At 41.8% G+C, this 14,985-nt stretch overlaps 1 protein-coding gene across 1 annotated transcript in view; it reads left to right on the top strand.

Moving 5' to 3' along the window:
* LOC137540955 (uncharacterized) overlaps positions 1-14,985 on the top strand; it is a 592,808-nt gene that overhangs the window by 529,402 nt on the left and 48,421 nt on the right. Inside the window, exon 4 of the mRNA XM_068262128.1 lies at positions 11,038-11,131. The gene's annotated coding sequence lies outside the window, so the exon portion shown is untranslated. The remainder of the gene's footprint in view (positions 1-11,037; positions 11,132-14,985) is intronic.

The raw sequence follows: 14,985 nt of genomic DNA, 5'->3' as shown, positions 1-14,985 counted from the left end.
GATCTGCAACTCAGAAGCCAGCAGTCCTCATCAGCCCCATTACCCAGTATTGGCTTCACAAGTCCACATGATCCAACTGATTGAAGGAGAGTACATCAGTCCAAAGCACAGGACCTGCGTGCTCCATAATGGCACTCTGTTTCCAGGTTTCCTTTGCTGTGGCTTCCCAGGTGGGGAGTGGCTGTATCCTTCTAAGGAGACAGGAAATATCCTGAGTGTGGGGGAAGGTGACATTCCTTACATAATAGTGTATAGTTCCAAAGTCTAAATGCCCAGTCTAGATGTCACCACTAGATGGCACAAGTTGCCTATTTTCAGGCTATAGCTAACTGCGGTTTGGGTTTTCTCTATTTACAATGCTTCTCATTGAGAGGTTAATTGTTCAGTTTGGAAATGTTGCCACTGGGGGATGGGATTTTCTACTTTTAAAGAATATTTCTTATGGATATAGTTGTTACATTAGGTAAAAATGGCAGCCATACAGCCACTAGCTTACCACACATATAACCAATGTTGGGGTGAACGGTTGCACTGAGTTTTCTATTTTTGTATGAGGGTACTCATTTTGCATTAGGTTTCTGATTGGGAGTGCCAGGTTATCCATCAGTTTTGGGGGTTCAGTGTGGAACCCCACTTTCCTGGAAGTGCTTTGATAATATATATATATATTATATATTATTTTATATAGGGCTTCTCATTACTTTTCACCAATGTACAGAACATAATTGTGACCTTAGGTGTTCTAAAGTTCTTTGTTGGGAACTTAGTATCTGGAATGTCATTTCAATATATATATATATTTTCAATTCATAAGAGAAAATAAAAACTGTGAGTGTACATTCAAAATATCATATTTAGCTAGCAGGAAGAAAGCTCAGACTTTCTATTACCTGAGATCTCACCACTAGATGGTACAAGCTGCCTTTTTAAGGCTGTAGCTCACTGGGGGATGGGCTTTTCTCCATTTACAATGCTTCTCATGGAGATGTGATTTGACCTCTTAAAACAGAAGGGAACTTGCACTAATTCAGGTCCAAGGGCTCTGTTCCACTTGCAATCGCTAGAGTTTCTGCTAAACGCTAGCGCTTGCAATTCAGCAAAAGTCCCAAATTTTGTGCCGATTCCCCAATGTTTGCGATCACGATTTTGCTATGCTATGCACTGCATAGCAAAATTGTGCCAATAATCGTTCCTCCGCGCGTTCGTATTCATGTAAAAAACGAATTGCGGTAGTGGAAATAGCCTACCACAATTCCTATGTTATTTAGCAAACCCTAGCGATTGTAAAATCGCTAGCGGTTTGCGATTTTGCGATTCAGCAAACGCACTAGTGGAAAAGAGCCCTAACTGAACATCTGTGGTCACCCACAATGCATGGCTACTGAATATGCAATTATGTCTTTATGCCCCTGTAAGCCAGGTTATTATTATTATTATATATTATGAATTCCATGGTCCACCTTCTCATAACCTTCACAGTTGATACATTTGTGATGTGACTGGACAGCTTCTGCACTGAAAGTTTGCACAGCAGAAAAATATGAAGGGCTGTAGATACACTAGTGATAGGTTTCACAAAGGGAGGGTTTTTTTCTGTATTTTGTCACTAATTATGTATCTTGTATATTAGTGTACACCATTGTCTGTATTATTATATACCCCATGTTTGTTTCTTACTTTGTACAGCGCCACGGAATATGTTGGCGCTTTATAAATCAATAATAATAATAATAATAATAGGACATAAATATTTGACAGCCACCATATCAATACCACCTCGGGTTCGCTTTAACTGATGCATGTATTTAGCTGCAGCAATGCACTGAGATCATCTGAAAGATTTTTACTAGGGAATGTGTTAGGGAGCTTAGTATGGAGTTCACATTCTCACATTCTCACATCCTCAGTCAAGGGCCTGTGGTCATATATCTGTGCTCCCAGCGGCTAGGCTTTCATTATGTGTACAGGTTTACTGGGTGAAATCCAGATAGCTACTATCTCGGTTTCACCCTAATTCGGTTTTGAGCATCCCTGATCATAACTATAGTGACGTGGGAGTGGTTGGGAGTCTACTTTTTCCCCTCTGCAAAGTAGTGCAGTGGAGCAGTGATATTTACGTATTTCAGTGCTGCTTTGGCTGGCATACATGCTCTTTCCAGCATACCTCTGGTTTTGGATACATGTCTTGTAATTGAGAGCTGGAGGTATGGAAGTATGGAGCATGTCTTGCAGCCAAAGCAGCATTGTAACAGGTAAATATTACACTGCTCCACCACAGTGCTATGTGGAAAGAGGGTGAAGAGGGAAAGGTCTGTAGATGTTTGGGTGTGTTTTTTTTTAATCAGCCTAATGGGGGGGGGGGAGCAGTGGGGATTTAAATCAACGGAGAGGGGACATGCTTATTGTGCATTAGGGTCTTGTGGGTTGTTGCTGCACTCAGGCCTAAACTGATAATGTTTCAAACAGAGACACTGTCATCTTCTGGAATGGGAAATGTACTGTTGTATTTTACAATGAACCACAATCTGAATCTCTCAGGACATCATACAATGGCAAGTAGGGCTGCATTGGGCCCACAGGCCTTGTGTTTGACACCTGTGGAATAGAGGGTGTACTCATGTGAGGGAAAGGTGTCTTAATATTCTGAATTGATTACTCCCATACACTGCACATCCAGTTTACAATATATTGCTGCATCGGTTGTACTGGAAATATGTTGAACCACAGCATTGTACTACTTCATGCAGTGCAATACTATGGGCCATTGATCTACTAGTCAGGGCTGTGCAGAGGATCCTTAAGTGGGGGGAGCTCAAATTTAAAAAACTGGGACTGGGCCTCACCCCTCCCCCCCCCCCCAAAAAAAAAATACACAGTAGTACCTACAAGCAGTAGGGGACCTTCCAGCTCCCAGCCCTCTTGCCTTGAAGTGACATGTGATCTTCACCCCCCTTCCCCCAGCTCTCAAACTCTTCCAGACCATCCCCCTGAGCCTCTTCACTTGACACATACATTCAGTCACAGAAGTGCTGACTGCATTCAATGGTTTGAAGTCAGTCATACCTGTCATCAGTGGCCGCACCTTCCCCCTCCTCATTTCTGGCTAGGGCGTGTTGGTTGTCTTGTGGGTGCTGAATACAGATACTGGGTGCTATGTGGGTTCTGGGTGCGGGTACAGGGTGTCATGTGTGTTCTGACTATGGGTGGGTATCAAGTGTCATGCGGGTGTTGATTGCAGGTAATTAGTGCCATGTGAGATTTGGGTGCATGTACTGAATGTCATGTGGGTGCAGGTACTGGGTGTGACATGGAGGTGAATACTTGGTGCCATGCCTGTACTAGTACTGGGTGTTGGTTATGGGTGGGCATTGGGTGTCACATGGGTTTTAAATGCAGGTACTTTGAGTGTGGGTACTGGTTCAGTGAGTGCTTGGTGCAGATAGTGGGTGCCATGTGGAGGCTGTATACATGTGTGAGTACTGAGTGCAGTGTTAGGCCTGGGTGCAGGTACTTGGTGTGATGTGAGTACTGGGTGCAAACCATAGGGGAAGGTTTGTGGGTGGATGTTGGGAAAATTAAAGATCAGAACACATCAGGGTAGGTGCTGTAGGAAGGGGAAGTAATTGGGGGTGCTGGGGGAGGGAGAGGTCATGTCACTGACTGTCCTCAGAGGAGCTCACAATCTAATCCCACCGTAGTCATAGTCTATTGTCCTAACATTATATTATTCTATAATTATATAGCACTGGAATCTAAAGCAGCACTTTGCAGATTCATGTCACTGTCTTCAGAAGTCTAATGTCTCACCAAATTGGGGATAAACTGTTCCTATAATTACCTGTACATGGCAGTGGGAGTTTAACAGTCGCCTATTGGGCTTGATTCACTAAAGTGTGATAACTGCTATCACAGTGACGTAGTGGTTAGCGTTTTTGCCTTGCAATGCTGGGTCCCTGGTTCATATCCTAGCCAGGTCAACATCTGCAAGGAGTTTGTATGTCCTACATGGGTTTCCTCAGGGCACTCCGGTTTCCTCCCACACCCCAAAAACATACAAATAAGTTAATTGGCTTCCCCCTAAATTACCCCTAGACTACAACACATACACCACACGATACATACACATAGGTCATATGACTATTGTAGGGATTAGATTGTGAGCTCCCTTGAGGGACAGTTAGTGACAAGACAATATGTAAAGCGCAGCGTGCGTCAGATCGCGTAATAACGGCTGTGATAGCAGTTATCATGGTTTAGTGAATCAAGCCCATTTTGTGTGTGTGTGTGTGTGTGTGTGTGTATATGTATATGTATATATATATATATATATATATATATATATATATATTAGGAGAAAGGATATTTATTGTATTTCTAAATTTTATTTAAAGATATAAATTCATGTTACAGTACAGAAAACACAGTTAAAAATTAATGCAACATACATTTGAGCAAAGTCTATCTTAAAAATGAAGAAAAAAATCAATCCAACCACAAGAGGTCTGCCCCTTCCCCCGAGAAAGAATTTCTGGTCACACCATAGTCAAATAAAAGTTCTTCTCCTGCAGAAATGTCTCTTAAAGCTTTAAAAATAACATAGGGTTTTGAGTCACCATCAAAATGTTTGACTTTGGGAATTACATTTGGATGCTTTTTTGAGTGGTTCATTTTTCTTCCAAAGGTTGTTACCAATTGTGGGTGGCAAGGACAGGGTACAGTTTTAGCATCCACACAAAGCTTTTTTTCTCCATCTTTGAAAAATAATAAATACCCCATTTCATCACTAGTAGATGCTGACATCATCTCGTTTCCTTTTTTGTGAGTAATAATAACTCCATGATAGTCACAGAAAAAATCTCCTTTTTTAAATGGCTTTTCTGTTATCACTTTGTCTCCTTTTACTTGTTCAGTGACAATAGAAAGTCCTGGCCACATCTGAGAATTTATGAAGTCCTTCAGCTGGCCATCAATATCCATTTTGCCTCTATGATCCGTGGGCTTCCAATAGTCCAGTATGTGACTGGCTGAAGGGATATTCTTTGTCCATCTTTCTATTTTTAATTTCTGTGTGACCTGATGTAATGTGGGCTTCTTTGTTTTGAATCGTGCTAACAGAAAAAGGAAAGCAATGTTTAATCTATAGAAACATGTTATATTGGGAAAAAAAGGTCAACAATAATAAATATTATAAAACAAGCTTATAAAACCACCAAACTCTTCATCCATGCCCTCATTATTTCCCGCCTTGACTACTGCAATGCCCCTCTGTCTGGTCTCCCTATGACCCAAACAGCCCCACTGCAGTCCATCATGAATGCGGCAGCCAGAATTATCCACTGCTCCCATCGCTCCACCACGGTGGATCCCCTCCTGGAATCCCTCCACTGGCTTCCTATCCAGTCTAGAATCAGATTCAAGATACTGTGTCTGACCTACAAATCTGTCCGCAAAACCTGTCCAACCTACATTTACGATCTCACTCAGAGGTACACACCTCGCCGCTCACTCCGCTCCTCCAATGAACTTCGCCTGACCGCACCCCCCCCCCGCATCACCCAGTCCCATGCACGCCTCCAGGACTTCTCAAGATCTGCTCCAACACTATGGAACTCCCTACCGCCACCCATTAGGGCAGCCCCCTCCTTCAACACCTTCAAGAAAGCCCTCAAAACTCACCTTTTCACTCTGGCCTACTACCCCTCACAAGTGCTCTAAACCCACAGCTGAACTCTGGTCCCCTACCTTTCCTGTCCCTACCTCCCTCTAGATTGTAAGCCTTTGGGCAGGGTCCTCCTCCTTTTGTGTCCTACCTGATCATGCACCTCCATTACTGTGAACTCATGCTATGCATCTGAGTTAACGCCTAATCTCCATGCTCCATCCAGTGACTAAGCATTACCTTGTACTCATACTGTGCTGCATGATCTGGTCTTTCTTGTATTCATGTATTGTCGTTTTGCTGTATGTCACCCCTAAATATTGTCTGTAACCTAAACTAATGTCCAGCACTGTGTAATATGTTGGCGCTTTATAAATACAATAAATAAATTTAAATAAATAAAATCACTGACCGATTACATGATCCTGGCGTAGTTTGCATTGCTGCCTCCTCCACCTGTCATAGCAGTACTGTCCATAAATCTCTGATATTTTCTGGCTTTCTTTCAGTGTGGGACCAGCCTTCTCAAGATCAACCGGAAACTTTTCTAAAAAAATCTTGTAGGCCATCTCTCGCTCATTTATAGGGGTATCTCCAGACTCCATGTTGTCAACATGTTGGTGGACATCTCTGTCATTGGAAAAGAAAGTGTTTTTTTTTTAAATATGTATTTTCCAAGTATTTTTAAACAGCAGTGGAAACCTCAATCCCTAAACCCCCCCAGCATGCTACCCCCTCCCCAACCACCACCACAATACTGTTAAAGTAAGTACAGTATAAACACACTGGTTTAATGGAAACCTTTCACCAGATCACACATTTTTAGTAGACAGTAGACAGTATTAATACTTTATACACCACAATCTGGCCTCTGCTGGCATCAAATGTGCCGCACACACCTGATGACGTGTGATGCCTAGCAGAGACCAAGAGCCACTATAGAAAGAGCACTGAAGCACACCAACACAAAGACCAACAGACTGGTACAGCTGCAGGGCTCATCACAGAGAGAATGAGGGACATCAGGATTGACAAAATAGGACAGAATGCCTAAAAGAGCCCACCGTCCACTAAAAAGGTAGCATTTGGTAGCAGGTTTACATGAAATATTCCTGTAATTAACACAATATGCAGCATTCCTCACCAATTTTGAATTAAAAAAGAAGATATATAAATGTACCTATAATCTTTATTTACGAGTGGCAATAAAGAGGTGTGACAACAAACCTTGAGGATGAAGTTTTTTTCCAGGTGAATAGCAGCTTGGGTACAAGAAGAGCAGCAGTCACAAATTTGTGTGAATAAGAGGGCTTAATCTTTGATTGAAGGTAATTACGTAGCATATCTTGATCCCCTTGCTGGCAGCTGCTCAAAATAACTTCCTCAAATATGGTTCTTGCCTCCTGTCCGGTCACTGAGCAGGCGTTGAACCTGCAAGTTAAAGGTGAAGAATCATTTAAAAAATGCAGGTTTTAAAAAAAAAATGTGTGGCAATTGCAAGATTGACTTACTTTTGCTGAAATCGTTCAATATCAACAGATGGATTTCCCACTTGATGTCCCTTGCTGGAGAGGAAAAAGTAATTCTCCTTTTTATCATTTTTCCTAAGAAAATGAGGTCGAATCTTACTAAAGAAAGTGTCAAACCACATTTCCTCTGTCTCCAGAAGGACAACGGCTTGCTGTGAGACACCCACATCAACCTCTATGACCGCCACTCTCTTTTCCTCTCCCTCTTCCACACGGCGATAAACTTTTCTTTCAAGCCACTGCTTTACCTTAGAAATAAGAAAAGAATACTATATATAGGCACAGTGATCATATCAACTGCAATAGTTATGTGGATACTTACAGTCATATTCTGGATTACAGATGGTCTGTGCAGGTGGGCCACCACCAGGACATATTCCAGGAAATGGAGGACTGTTAATCTATCTCTCTCTTCTAAATCAAGTCCTGAGTTTGCTTGATCTATAATTTGTACGAAATAAGGCTGGGCAATTCTCAGGGCTTCTAAGCAATCCTCTGGGTTGACAGCTTTCCTGAAAATAAAGGTAAAACCTTATCACACACAGACCTACGCTGCACATATGCTTATAGAGATACATTCAAAGCAGTCTTGATAACAATTTGGTATCAAGACTTACCTTTTTTTCTTTTGGTTTTCAGAAGCTACCTTGCCTTTCTTATTTTGCTTTTCTGACAAGTATTTCAGGAAACGTTCTATAGATGTACGAAGAGATGGGTCCTCAGTGATAAATTTCTGCTCATCTGCTACATATTTTAAAAATCTTTTAATGTCGCTGAAATAGTTTTGACGAGTTCCGAGGGCCAATCCTAAAATGTCAAAAAATTCCACAAACTTCTCATAATTGTGAAGGACTGAGATGGAAACTTGATCAGCATCCATGAAATAAAGGAATCTTGCCACATTATCAACCTGAAAATATAATATAGACTTAATAAATTTGCTAAGAGAACAATATCTTCAACATCTTCTGTAAAACTATGCATAGTACAACAACATACAATATGGGGAACATAATAATAATAAAAATAATAATAATAATAATAATAGTAATAATTTTATTATTATTATTATTGTTACTATTTATTTTTTAACAACATGGTGACTTAGTGACTAGCACTCTTGCCTTGCAGTACTTGATTTCCAATTTTTAATCCCAACCAGGCCAACATCTGCAAGGAGTTTATATGTAGTAGTTCAAAGATCAAAGTAATAGGTGTGGCACATCCCATTCAGTGAGTGAGGAACACAGACAATACCCTCACAGTCCAGCAGGCCTGCACTAGCTGCACTTGAATACACTGTCACTGGACGTGTGCTCCACCAACAACAAGAGAAAACAGTTCAAACATTGATGAAAGAAAAACAGAAGCGTGCACCTTCCGTCCAGGGTTTTAATCTCATGTAGTGACAGTGGTATGAATCAAAAGTACATATCAGCGCATCCGCGTGCAAAATCCAGCATGATAGGTGAACTTAGATGTGAAGCTTACGTGTCCATCCGTTTCGCGTCTCCTGACGCTTGGTCACGCTGCGTGCCACTAATGAGTGGCACGCAGCGTGACCAAGCGTCAGGAGACGCGAAACGGCCGTCGCTCGCCACCTCTGTGCCTCCCACCCACCTCCTTCCCACAGACCAGCCATCTGGATGGACACGTAAGCTTCACATCTAAGTTCACCTATCATGCTGGATTTTGCACGCGGATGCGCTGATATGTACTTTTGATTCATACCACTGTCACTACATGAGATTAAAACCCTGGACGGAAGGTGCACGCTTCTGTTTTTCTTTCATCAATGTTTGAGGAGTTTATATGTCCCTGTATCTGTGTGGGTTTCCTCCGGCACTCTGGTTTCCTCACACACTCCAAAAACAGATAAGTTAATTGGCTTCCCCCTTAAATTTGCCTTAGACTACAATAGACTTATGACTATGTTAGGAACTAGATTGTGAGCAGTGACATGACTAATACTCTATAAATCGCTGTGGAAGATGTTGGTGCTGTATACATACTAAATAATAACAGTATCAACAGAGGTACATGAGAAGTTCAGTACACTGTACAACAAGACGACCGGTAACATATACTGGTAAGTATAAATGCATAGGAATTGATGTTTCATTTGAAGACATAACCAATACTGGTACATGTTATTTTAATAAAATACAATAAAACAGGAAACATATGGGGAGGTCCGTGCCCTTCAGAGCTATAGGACCTATTTCCATTAGGGGCCAGGACCATTTGGGCCCGTTCACACTTAAAACCGCAGAACGCCGGCGATTACCGCCGGCGTTCTGCGGGAGTGATTTTCCCGCGATTAGCGCGGAAAAATCACTGGACACTGCGGCGGTTTTGAAGCGATCGTGATTAGCGTGCTGTGCACGCTAATCACGATCGCTAATCGCGGAACGCTCGTTGCAGGCAAACGCATGCAGCGCGGTTGCGGTTATCGCTAACCGCAACCGCGTCAGTGAGAACACTGCCACTCGCTACATTGTGTAGCGGTTCTTGCAGAACCGCTAGCGGTTTGCCGTGAGCGGGAATCGCACGATTCCCGCTCAGGTGTGAATGGGCCCTTTCTGATTTAGCCATGTCTCAAGTTCTACAATACACAACATCTAATGAGCACTAGCTTGCTCCATCTGCACCTTATTCAGCTTGCTGTTTGTACACTTTTTCTGCTGTCTTTAACAATGGTACAGTTCAATACCTCCACATAGGCACCACAATGAACATGTAATAGCAGCAAAGTACCACAAATTCTACACCGTAAAGTCATTTTCTTCCTCTGCAAATGTTTCAAGGTGCGCTTCTTGCATATCACATGTAATAATAATACTAGTAGTAGTAGTAGCAGCAATAGTAGTAGCAGCAGTATTAGGTGAGTGGCTTCTGATTGGGTGTGCTCGAGGTGTACTGTGATATGCAAGAAGAGGGAATGAAAAACAATTTCAGAGGAAGAAAGGTTGTGGAATTTGTGGGACTTTACAGCCCCTGTTGTGCTGTGTAGCATAATTCTGCATCATGCCATCCAGATTGCACTGATGTGTGATCTGGAACTCAAGCCATGCTACAGATAGGCAGCATTTCCCCATGCATTTGCCAAGCAGGGAATTGCTGTGAATCTGCAGCTAGTGGAACATGCATTAAAATCTAGAGGGTTTAGTGAAATTGAGACACTAGGAGGGTAGATTAAAGAGACTGAAAAAAAAAAGTTCCCCTGGGGAGTACTCACCTAGGTAGGGGGAAGCCTCATTAGGATCCAGAGTATCCATCCTTCTGTGTCCCACGGTGGGCTAGCTGCAATTTGTCAGGCTGTGCAATATTTACCTTTTCTGGGTCCAGCGGGGGTGCTGTTGTGGCTCTCCGCTCGGAAATAGGCAGAAATACCCGATCTCTGTCTGGTCCGCTCTACAATGCAGGTGCAGGAGACTTGCACCTGCACAGCTGAGCAGGCCAACAGCGGAGCGGAGAGCCGATACTGCACCTGCGCTGGAGCCGGGAAGGTAAATATTTACATCCCCGCTGGTCGGAGGGGCACAACGAGACCACCGTGGGTCACAGGAGGATGGGGGAGGCCTTGATAGGATCCTGAGGCTTCCCTTACCCAAGGCGAGTACCCTTCAGGGGAAGCTTTTTTATTACAGGTTTTCTTTAAAGGTTATCAGATGTGGCAGTCAGCCACAAATTCTCGCTTTAATGCATTATAAACCTGCCTTAATAGGTATATCTTGAGAATATTTAAATACTTACAGTGTGTCTGATGAATGTTTTCACATGACCTTTCTTCTCCATATATTTATGGAATCCAACGAGCAGTGATGCAGTTGCATTATGTTTTTTCAGAACATCCTTCTTCTTCTTCACGCTGCAAACAGTCCTAAGGAGAAAACAAAGATCCTTTTTAATAATGAAATCCTAATGGTCCCGACAGAAACAGGTACACTAAAAAATTGATACACTACCTCTACATTATGTGTGAGGAAAATCACAATATAAGGTATATAATTATATAATATAAGGTCTTTTAGGAGACAACACTTAAGAGATGACACCTTGATACCATGCAAAACAAAAGTATGCCTTCTTAGAACAGAAGTTAGTTGCAGTCATTAAAGTTGGAGTGAGCATATCATGTCTCCCACAATGCATCACTGCTGAATAATATGCAAATCATCCTGTATTCTCCCTGCAAGCTAACAACACCCCCAGAACCACTGGAATGCAATGATGTGTCAGCATGTTAATTGTACAAAGCCACAGTAATCCAATATCCATACAGACTGATTCAGTTTAGTTGATCCTCATCAGTGCATGGCATGGATTAATGTGACTCTATGGGGTAGACTTGAAGTACCCAGAGTTACACACTACCCAGGAAACTCGTGGTGAACCAGTGTGCATTTGATGTCCCATAAAACTAACTCACAAATAACCATAAATGCCCAAATCACTGGAAACAAAAAAATGTACTTTCATAGGTGGTGACTGCCTATCTAGACATTTTTTCCACACCAGTTCATGTTATTTGTTAGTGTTACAAAGTCTGAAGTTTGACTGGGGAGCAGATATAATACATTTGGTGCTCTCACACTCAAACTGGTCACTTGAAGTGCAACATGGCTCCTTATGGCATACAAATCTCTGAGGTCACTATTGCCAGTAGTTTAGGTATTGTTTCACACCCTTATACAAGCTGTGATTACTATGTAACCTATGTATGTCTGTTTTACTTTTTACAGTGCAACAGATTATGTTTACACTTTATTAATAATAATGAATAATAATAGTTCTGAATTGACTACATTATGTCAAAAAATAGTTACAAAAAATGTGAGAGCTGCATTTGCTTAATATAATCTACCTTTCACCCCGATTCACATCTTGGTCCATATCCAAACATTCTTCTTGCATTTGTGAGCTGTAACAGAAATCAGAGTGTAAAGTAATACATTTACTTTATTGTTTTTTAACAACAAATAAGGTACAATATTTTTACACAGGTTTACAGTATTTACTTAAAAATATATATATTAAAAGTCATATAGAGGTCTTACCTTTCTCTTTCCACTGGCTTGTTTACAATAACCACACCCTTTGACTCAAGCATATTAATTATGAATAAAAGTGACTTAATGCTGTCCATGCCCGTTTCCAAATCCTTATAATTGACCGTACTCATTTTTTTTACTAACAGTCTTGCATTGATTTTAGCTTGTCCAGTTAATTGTTTTATCTCTGCGCCACTGGCACCTTTTCTGCAAGCTTGGCGAAGATGAATGGATAAACGGTTTTGAACTGTTTTACAGAATTGACATAGTAGAGGCATTCTGCTTCTGCATACATTTTGAAGGAGAGAGAGAAAAAAAAACATGGGATTTTATTAAAATAAGGTACAAGGAATTTACTTTTTTACCTAAGCACATATATCAGATTTTACTATCAAAATTACCCATCAGATGCCATTCTATGCAAAGCTTCTTTGTGATTCTTTCAAGAAAATAAAAATAGATAAATAGATCAAAACTAAAGATTTTAGGCTTGTAGCAAGACCACAAGAGGCTGGATTTCAGAATTCCTTTTCCAAGCTAACAGATCTTACCAGTGCTCTCTGTTTCTCAGAGTCCTGAATTTATAGCCAAAAAACCAAAGTGATTTACAATAGGTGTTAGAAAAAACTCTTGGAATGCCTAAATTAGACTCTAATTACAGTGAAAAGTTCCAAGATACATCCATCTGAGATAGTGCCTTCACACTATCATGCATTTTTTCACACTATCAAGTGATGGCTACAGTGGACAATAAAGGTTCACACTTGTCTTACAAGCATATTATTATCATTATTATTATTACTTTAATGTACTAACATAATCTTCTGTTAAGCTTTATACCCACCTGGCGATTTGCTGCATACCCACCTGGCGATTTTCCTTACGACTTTCCCAACAACCGTCAATTTTCAAACAACGAGACAAGGTGAGACAAGGTGAGTACAGACGCACAATAGCTAATGTTGCCTAGCATCACACTGATGCCGATGGACCGACACAGCGGATCGGATCTTTGAGATTCCTGATGACACCGCAAAAAGTACAGCAATCGTGGAAGTCTCGCTCACGCCATAGTGTACGTCTAGCCTAAAGCTTCGCACTCAGCACCCGATGGTTTCCATGATGTCCCCTTGACGATGGTCATGAGCGACACCTTTTCCTGTCGGCGGGTTAAAGCACGAGGTCACGTTACAGAGTAAAAAAAAAAAAGTATTGGGGAACATAGGTACAAACATGAGTTCAAAATACTGTACAATCAGAACATGCAGCAATACAAATTCAAAAACATACATAAGCAAGGAGTTTTGAATCAGGAACCTAAATTAATGTCCAGCGTTGCGTAATATGTTGGCGCTTTATAAATACAATAAATAATAATAATGATAATAATAATAATATAGAGCTGTGTCTATGTTATATGACTATGGTAGGGGTTTGATTGGGAACCCCTCTGAGGGACCGAGAGCGCTGTTACCAATTAGACAGATGCTAATAAAATAAGGACATTGAGGCTGCATGGGATCAGGGGAAGGAAGGTGAGTTATAACTACTATGCACGCTCCCCCTGATGTTGCAGGGCACCTACCTATCTAACCTATACAGCAGGCACCTACCTATCTAACCTATACAGCAGGCACCTACCTGTCTAACCTATACAGCAGGCACCTACCTATCTAACCTATACTGCAGGCACCTACCTATCTAACCTATACTGCAGGCACCTACCTATCTAACCTATATGACAGGCACCTACCTATCTACACTATATTGCAGTCACATATGACTAGCTAACTACTGGGGTACCTACCTACCTATACAGGGACACCTACCTATGCCTAACTAACTACTGGGGCAACTACCTATGCCTAGCTATCTATACTGGGACACCTACCTATGTCTAACTACCTATACTGGGACACCTACCTATGCCTAGCTAACTACTGGGGCACCTACCTATGCCTAGCTACACATAAGAAGATAATAAAGTCATTGCTTTATTGTGGACAGACCAAATTCGATCAGCTGGACAGTCAGTCACTGTTGGCGTTAGGCGGTCCTAGGGGAGACCCTTGTGACCGCCAATTAGCGGTAGGTGGCACCAAGAAGGTTCATTTCAGTGATATCATTCAAGAGATTTCATTGAGAATGTGGTAGCAAGCGCTCACACTGTGCACACATTCACATCCTCGAGCTGAAATCAGCTGTGCATACATGTACACAACTACTATGCACGCTCCCATGGCCATTGCAGGGCACCTACCTATCAAACCTATACTGCAGGCACCTACCTATCTAACCTATATGACAGGCACCTACCTATCTAACCTATACTGCAGTCACCTATGCCTAGCTAACTACTGGGGCACCTACCTACCTATACAGGGAAACCTACCTATGCCTAGCTAACTACTGGGGCACCTACCTACCTATACAGGGACACCTACTAGGGCTGCACGATTTTGGGTAACAATTGAAATTGTGATTTTTCTGTCAGAAATTGTGATTTTGATTTTTTCATGATTTTTTCCAAAACAAGCTTTAGCTTGTCCTAGTGTAGAGTGTCGTGCGCAGCGGGTTTTGGGGGGGGGGGACTGGGGTGCAGCGGCATAGCTAGCATAGTAGCCCCAATATAGGGAGTTTAGTTGCCCCAGTGCGGCTAGTATAGTGCTCCAGTATAGCTAGCATAGTGCCCCAGTATAGCTAGTATAGTGTCTCAGTATAGATAGTATAGTGCCCAGTATGG

This window comes from Hyperolius riggenbachi, chromosome 12 (assembly GCF_040937935.1).
Source record: "Hyperolius riggenbachi isolate aHypRig1 chromosome 12, aHypRig1.pri, whole genome shotgun sequence".
Classification (NCBI taxonomy): domain Eukaryota; kingdom Metazoa; phylum Chordata; class Amphibia; order Anura; family Hyperoliidae; genus Hyperolius; species Hyperolius riggenbachi.
This window is presented reverse-complemented; position numbering and strand designations above follow the sequence as displayed.